This window comes from Scylla paramamosain, chromosome 4 (genome assembly GCF_035594125.1).
Source record: "Scylla paramamosain isolate STU-SP2022 chromosome 4, ASM3559412v1, whole genome shotgun sequence".
NCBI lineage: Eukaryota > Metazoa > Arthropoda > Malacostraca > Decapoda > Portunidae > Scylla > Scylla paramamosain.
This window is the reverse complement of record NC_087154.1, coordinates 25659527-25666613: the sequence shown is the minus strand read 5'-3', so window position 1 is coordinate 25666613 and position 7087 is coordinate 25659527.

Here is a 7087-nt window from a genome sequence, read left to right as displayed (position 1 = left end):
AAGGCCGCATGTACGAAACACTGTGAAACAAGTCGAGGCAGGGCGGTGTGGTCGTGCCAACACCTCCGTCTGGCGCTGGCTCGAGGAAGCTGCTGTCATATGCCCCTTATTGTTTATGCATACTTCTCTTAACGTTTTTTTGTGCGGGAGGACAGGGAGGGGGAGGACACGGACGAGGAGGAGGAGGAGGAGGAGGAGGAGGAAGGGGTGTAGAGGGGACAGAACCAGAAGAGACATTTTCCGTTAGGCCTACTCACTGGTACCCCTTCCCCTTACATCCCCCTCCTCCCCCCTTTGCTGTCTCCCGCCCCCCTCCAGGCTAGCCCTTCACTCACGCCCTCTCTGGCCACCCACAAGACCTAAATCCCCCCTCGCTTCCCCTCACCTCTCAGCCACAAGAGCCTAACACTCGTCCCCCTCACGCCAGGACATTACCGCGGTGTCCCCCTTGGCAGTCCACCCTTCTGTGCCTTTTGATGCCTCCCGTGCTCCCTCCTTTCCTTCCTTACGTTTCATATATTTTACCTCCTTCATTTCCTTCTTATAATTACTGAGATCTCCCTTTCTGTTCTTTTTCTTCCTAATCTTATCTCCCTTTTTTTCCATTTCTTCCTGCCTTTCGTCCATCCTTCCTTCCTCCCTTCCTCTCTCCCCTCCTTTCCTTCCTTCCTTCCTTCCTTCCTTAATTTCCTCCCTCCTTCTGCCCCCCTCCCTTATTTCCTTCCGTCTTGTCTGTCTTCCTTCCTTCCTTCCTTCCTTCCTTCCTTCCTTGCTTGCTTACTTACTTCCGTCCTCCCCACAAGCAAGTTTAACGTTGCTCATGGTAGTAATCAGCAAATTTAAACCGTACAACACAATTATTTAAACACCCAGCCGCCCACCCAGCCACCCACCCACACACACACACACACACACACACACACACACAGTCGCGTGCGCATTAAAAATAAAAAAAAATCAGACAACCTCCATGATAAATAAGCAGCCACGAAACATTCCTCATTCGCATTTCTCCTTTATGTCACATCAATCCTGTCTTCCACTTCCTCCTGGTATACTATTCTCTCTCTCTCTCTCTCTCTCTCTCTCTCTCTCTCTCTCTCTCTCTCTCTCTCTCTCTCTCTCTCTCTCTCTCTCTCTCTCTCTCTCTCTCTCTCTCGGGGCATCGAAAATCAGCCGGATCCAGAGTCCTGCTTTGCGATGAGCGTAAGGAAACAGATGGGTTGTCAGGAAAAGAAGGCAGCAGCAGCAGGGATGAGGCGGGGGGGAAAAGAGGAGGTGCTGGGGGAGGAAAAGGGAGGGCCTGTGCGGAAGAGAAAGCAGGGGTAGTGTATGAGAGAAAGCAGGGGAGGTGTTAAGTTAAAGAGAGAGACTGAGGGTAATTTCATACACACACCCCCCCCTTTACCCACGCACGCGCCTCCTCCTCTCCTTCCGTCCTGCCTCTCGCTATCAAAGGGTGACGCACGTACCTATGGTGGTAACTCTCTCTCTCTCGCTGCTGTGTCCTCTACCCAGACCTTAATAAATATTGTAGTGAAAGTTTAGAGGACAGCCTTGAAAGACATTAATATCAAATCGAGTGATCAAGCTTCATCTTTTTTTTTTTTTTTTTTTTGCTGAATAAACTCATGAAGGATGACTAAAATTGTGTCGTAGTGACATTAGCAGTGAAAAGGTTAAGGGAAGACAAATGTAACACGTCAAGCACAACACGCTCCTCCCCAAGATAGTGTTACAGCGACATCTAGAGCAGGACGGAATCTCTCTAAGCCAGTCATGGTTATAATGCCACTAATCAAGAATTAAAGATAAAACAGAGTCATATATTTATATTAATTGCTTCCTAGAATGTTTCGCACGTTGTGACATATGTACAGTAAATTAGTAAAAATAAAAAGAACCCACACATTCATTTGTCATTCTGCACCATATATCAAAATATCGTGACATCTATGATATATAAAAAAAGAAAACATGCATTCATGATTTTTACATCAACTACTAAAAAAAATGAAAATATATAATGAGATACAAACAAATCAGCATAAAAAAGAATAAATAAATAGATAAACAAAAATATGTTGTGAGATCAAACTGTATGCGCATTCTCTTTAACACCTTACAATTTAAACACATCCCTACCCACCTACCTTGCAACACACATACACACAAACACACGCGCACAGAAATATGACGAGTATCTATCCAAACATCAGCATCAGTACATCACAACATTAATCATTTATTTCAACGACGTGCTAGAAAATGTTTGTCAGGGGAAGAGGAGGGAAAAAAACGACGCTACACATAAATCACATAAAGAGGTGAATGCGCTGATGTATATATGTGTAGAAAACGGGACATTGGAAGCGGACACTTGATTAATGAGGTGGCAGGGCGAAAACTGCAATAATAATAATAATAATAATAATAATAATAATAATAATAATAATAAGAGAGAGAGAGAGAGAGAGAGAGAGAGAGAGAGAGAGAGAGAGAGAGAGAGAGAGAGAGAGAGAGAGAGAGAGAGAGAGAGAGAGAGAGACTCGAATAAATACTAAAAGAAAATAATAGACCGATGGATGAAGACAAGGCATCAAACAAACCCACAGGAAAAGGAGGAGGAGGAGGAGGAGGAGGAGGAGGAGGAGGAATAAGAACATGACACACACGCGCAACCAATGAAAACTGACGAGAAGAGGAAGAAGAGGAGGAGGAAGAAAGGAGAGGAAGGACACACAGGGAGAAGAAGGAAGAAGTAGGGTGTGGCAAGGAGGAGAAAGAAGAGGAGTAAGAGAAAGAAAGGATAGTGACGGAAGAGGAAGAAGGAGAGAAGAGGTGATGGGCAGCACGAGAAACGGGAATGAAATTGGTAGAAGGGAGGCGCATGTGTGAGGAGGAGGAGGAGGAGGAGGAGGAGGAGGAGGAGGAGGAGGAGGAAGGCGCAGAGGGGAAGTAATCACCCCACAAGTATGCAGATCAGCACCAGCAGCTTCCTTCCTGCACATCACCGCCGCCCACTCTCTCGAGATAGGATGTCACCCCGCCGCCCACGTCCTCCTCCTCCTCCTCCTCCTCCTCCTCCTCCTCCTCCTCCTCCTCCTCCTCCTGCTCCTCCTCCTCCACTTACTCCCCCTTCTCCTCCTCTTCCTCGATACTTCCCCTACGTCTGTTTCATTTGGTTTTCTTAACGTTCACATTCTATTCAGACTACTGTGTCTCGCTTTCTTTTGTAATTTATATTCATTGTGTTCCTTGATCTTATGTTCTCCTGTCACTGTTTTCTTATTTATGTGTTGACTAAGTTTTCACGCGACCTTATTACTAGTCACCTTGCTATTTTCGTCATACAGGAGTGATGAAGAGAGAAAATTAAGTGTTATGATGAGGAAAGTATATAAATATTTTGATTTAAGACGAATTTACAGCGTGATGTTTCGTGCATATGAAGTATTTTTAGGTTAGGTTAGGTTAGGTTATGTTAGGTTAGGTTAGGTTAGGATATGTTAGGTTAGGTTATGTTAGGTTAGGTTAGGTTAGGTTAGGTTAGGTTAGGTTAGGTTAGGTTAGGATATGTTAGGTTAGGTTAGGTTAGGTTATGTTATGTTATGTTATGTTAGGTTAGGTTAGGTTAGGTTAGTTATTTATACATGTCTTTTTCCTTTCTCCATGTTATCTAGCCTACAAGCATCACATACTTTCACGATCTGAGTTCACGCTTCCAAACCCTTACAAAACATTACAAAACATCACACTCTACCTTGAACACACCACTTCCACATCTCCAACATCTCCAACTCTCACAACACGTCCCACCCAGCCTTCAGCACACCACAGTTGCACAACATCCCACCACACAACACCATTACAACCAAATCCACCACTCCTAATAACACACACACACACACTGAGACTCCACACACTCCTTCCACCTCACCATTTCCTCCTTACTCACACAACACACCAGCACTAACACCATCCTGCAGCCACTTCACTCATCACCACGGCCTCCCTCAACACCCTGCTAGCCACTCCTTCCTCACCATACACGCCCACGTCCTCCCACGCTACGGTAGTCGAGGAAGATGTCAACGCCTTAATCCCGTCGCTGAGGACCCGACAGTAAGTCATCAGCTGAGGGGAAACAGGAGAGGGAAGAGGAAGGATGGGAGTAGACTGAAAAAAATAAATAAATAAATAAAAAAGGAAAGAGAGATTGAATGTAGGTGAGGATGACGGGAGGAGCGAAAAGAGGTGAATGATGAGGGAGGTAAAGCAGGGGAAAAGAGGAGCAAGGTGAGAGAAAATGGTGAGTGTAAAGAGGAATAAGGGAGAAAATAGAATAGAAGCTGAGAGAGAGAGAGAGAGAGAGAGAGAGAGAGAGAGAGAGAGAGAGAGAGAGAGAGAGAGAGAGAGAGAGAGAGAGAGAGAGAGAGAGAGAGAGAGAGAGAGAGAGAGAGAGAGAGAGAGAGAGAGAGAGAGAGACGAAGAATTTTAAAGTTCAGTTGAAAAGATGCCAAAGATAAAGATGTGAAGCAAAAGAGAGAGAGAGAGAGAGAGAGAGAGAGAGAGAGAGAGAGAGAGAGAGAGAGAGAGAGAGAGAGAGAGAGAGAGAGAGAGAGAGAAAGAGAGAGAGAGAGAATGGCGAGAAAGCGTAAAGATAACAAGAAAACTCAAGTGCAAAGGAAACTCGAGCAAAACAAAAATAAATGGAAAGGAAAAACATTACAAACTTCGCGGGAAACTAAAAAGGCTGAAAATGTGTGATAAACAAAGACACGTTGGGCAATGAAAGAGGAAGGGGAAGAGAGAGGATGATGAAGAGGGACGCTGGGCAAGGGTTAACGAGGTGGAGAGAGGAAGGAAAGTGACAGATGAGGACACAGGGAAAAGAGTAAATCCTCCATGAATAAGGAAAAAAAGGGAATTACAAATGTTTTTAAACTTAAAGGGAAACTTAAGAACATATATATTTATGTGTAATGGATAGGAGTGGAATGAATGCGAATAGACAGGAATATAAATGTAAATAAAACCGAATCAAACGAGAAGAGAATTATAGATGCCTACAAATAAAAGAATTATATATATATTCCACGTCAGATATTATGAACAAACAAAAAAATAAATAAATAAATGAATAATATCAATAAAAATAAACTACACAGGTAATCATTCATACTTTTTTTTTCTAATACAAATAAATTCCTAAATGACTCTTCAGTAAGTTAGTACAATGTTGTATACTTAACTAACATCACCCATTTATTCTACTATGTAAGCGATATCTCTCCTTTTTCGTTATTATTACTTTTATTACCATCGTTATTTCATCATTAGTAAAAGCAACAGTAACATCATCATAACATTCACCATTATCTTTTCACCATCACCCTCACCACCACCGCCGCCGCCAACGCCTCGTCCTCCTTCGTCCTCCCTCGTCACCGTCACCGTCCACATGTGTAACTTGGCGCTGCGGAAGTTACTGTCGCACAGTTTCCTTCACTCCTCCATCGTCTTTATCTCCCTTCCCTTCCTCCTCCTTCTCTTTGATCTCCCTTTTACATTTCACCCAAGTTTCCTTCTTTCGTGTCTCTCTCTCTCTCTCTCTCTCTCTCTCTCTCTCTCTCTCTCTCTCTCTCTCTCTCTCTCTCTCTCTCTCTCTCTCTCTCTCTCTCTCACATATTTAGGCATATCCTTTTTCCCTCGTCTCCGGTCGCCCCTTCAAATATCTGCCTCAGTTTGCCCAGCCCAGCCCAGCCCAAGTCACCCACTAAAACGATGGGAACCCTGTAGCCCCAATGATCCCAAGACGTTGTCCCCTTCCCCTCGTGTCCTCGCACCCCTTCCTCTCGTCCCCCCAACCCCTTCACCCCGCGCTCCCTGCATATTTCCACCTCCCTCGCCTCCTACTTCGGGTCGAGGTTCGCAACTCATAAACACTTTCACGCATTTGTCTGTTAGTCGAAGTCTCCCCGTGATTTACTTCCCTATAGATGAGGCCAGGTGGTGGTGGTGGTGGTGGTGGTGGTGGTTTCTATTTGTCACACCTCAGCATGTGAGTAATGAGGACTTCTGTTGGTCATTGAAAGATCCCGTTGATAAATTAACTGTTTTAAGAAAGAAAAAAAAAAAAATAGGGGAATCTCAGGAAGTAAATTGGCGTCTGTTTAAGATTTTCAGCAATCACTTTTTTTTTCTTTTATGGAACCGGTAACTATTCTTTTTCTCCATTTTTCTCTTGGAGAATTGAATAAATCTTATAATTATCACTGGTTATATACTTTTCTTAAAATTTTCTACACTCATCTGTCTGCTGTCCGCCTGCTGTATGCCATCCTTGCAAAACTTATCATCTCATCTTTCAATAAAGTTTTCTGCCTGTCTTGCCTTCTTTTACCATTTCTAGGAAGTAAAATGTCTAGTTAAAATTAGATGAAACTAAAGCACCACTGTCATCTCTGCATGCCCTCAAACGCGTAAAATAAACGGAAACTACAGCCACTCATCACTGTGCGTGTATCATTACTATACATTATGAACAAGCGGCGCAGACAGAAACAAAGCACACTGGCCTTGGTTAGCCCACAATGGTGAAAGTAATATATCCACCATGCATAATTAACACTCTCCCCTCAGCCTTTCCATCACAAAAGTTCCGCTGCTCTCACCCGCCACCACTGACCTTCCCCGCGGCATCCAAACTTAATCACCTGTCCACTCCCGGCCGTCGCGCCCCGTTGGGAGAGCTCCAGGTGTGGGAGGAGGTGGCTGCCGCACCGGGACCTCGAGGGGCGCCGCTCTCATTAACACAGTCCTTGATATTCATTGATTTGTCCATCACACGGTGGGAGCATTATTAATTCCATGCCGCGGTGAGTAGTGGTGCTCGTAACGTCCATGTCTGGCCCAGCGCGAGGATGAGGAAAGGGTTATATTACGCAGGAGGTGAAAGGGTTGACTTGTGTGGATGATTGTGAGTGTGGAAGGTCAAGGTGGAATCTTTTTTCTTTTTTTTTTTTTTTTTTATTTAGGATTTTGCTTAGTAGGGATGAACACTTTATTTTTGGTTCTTAGGAAT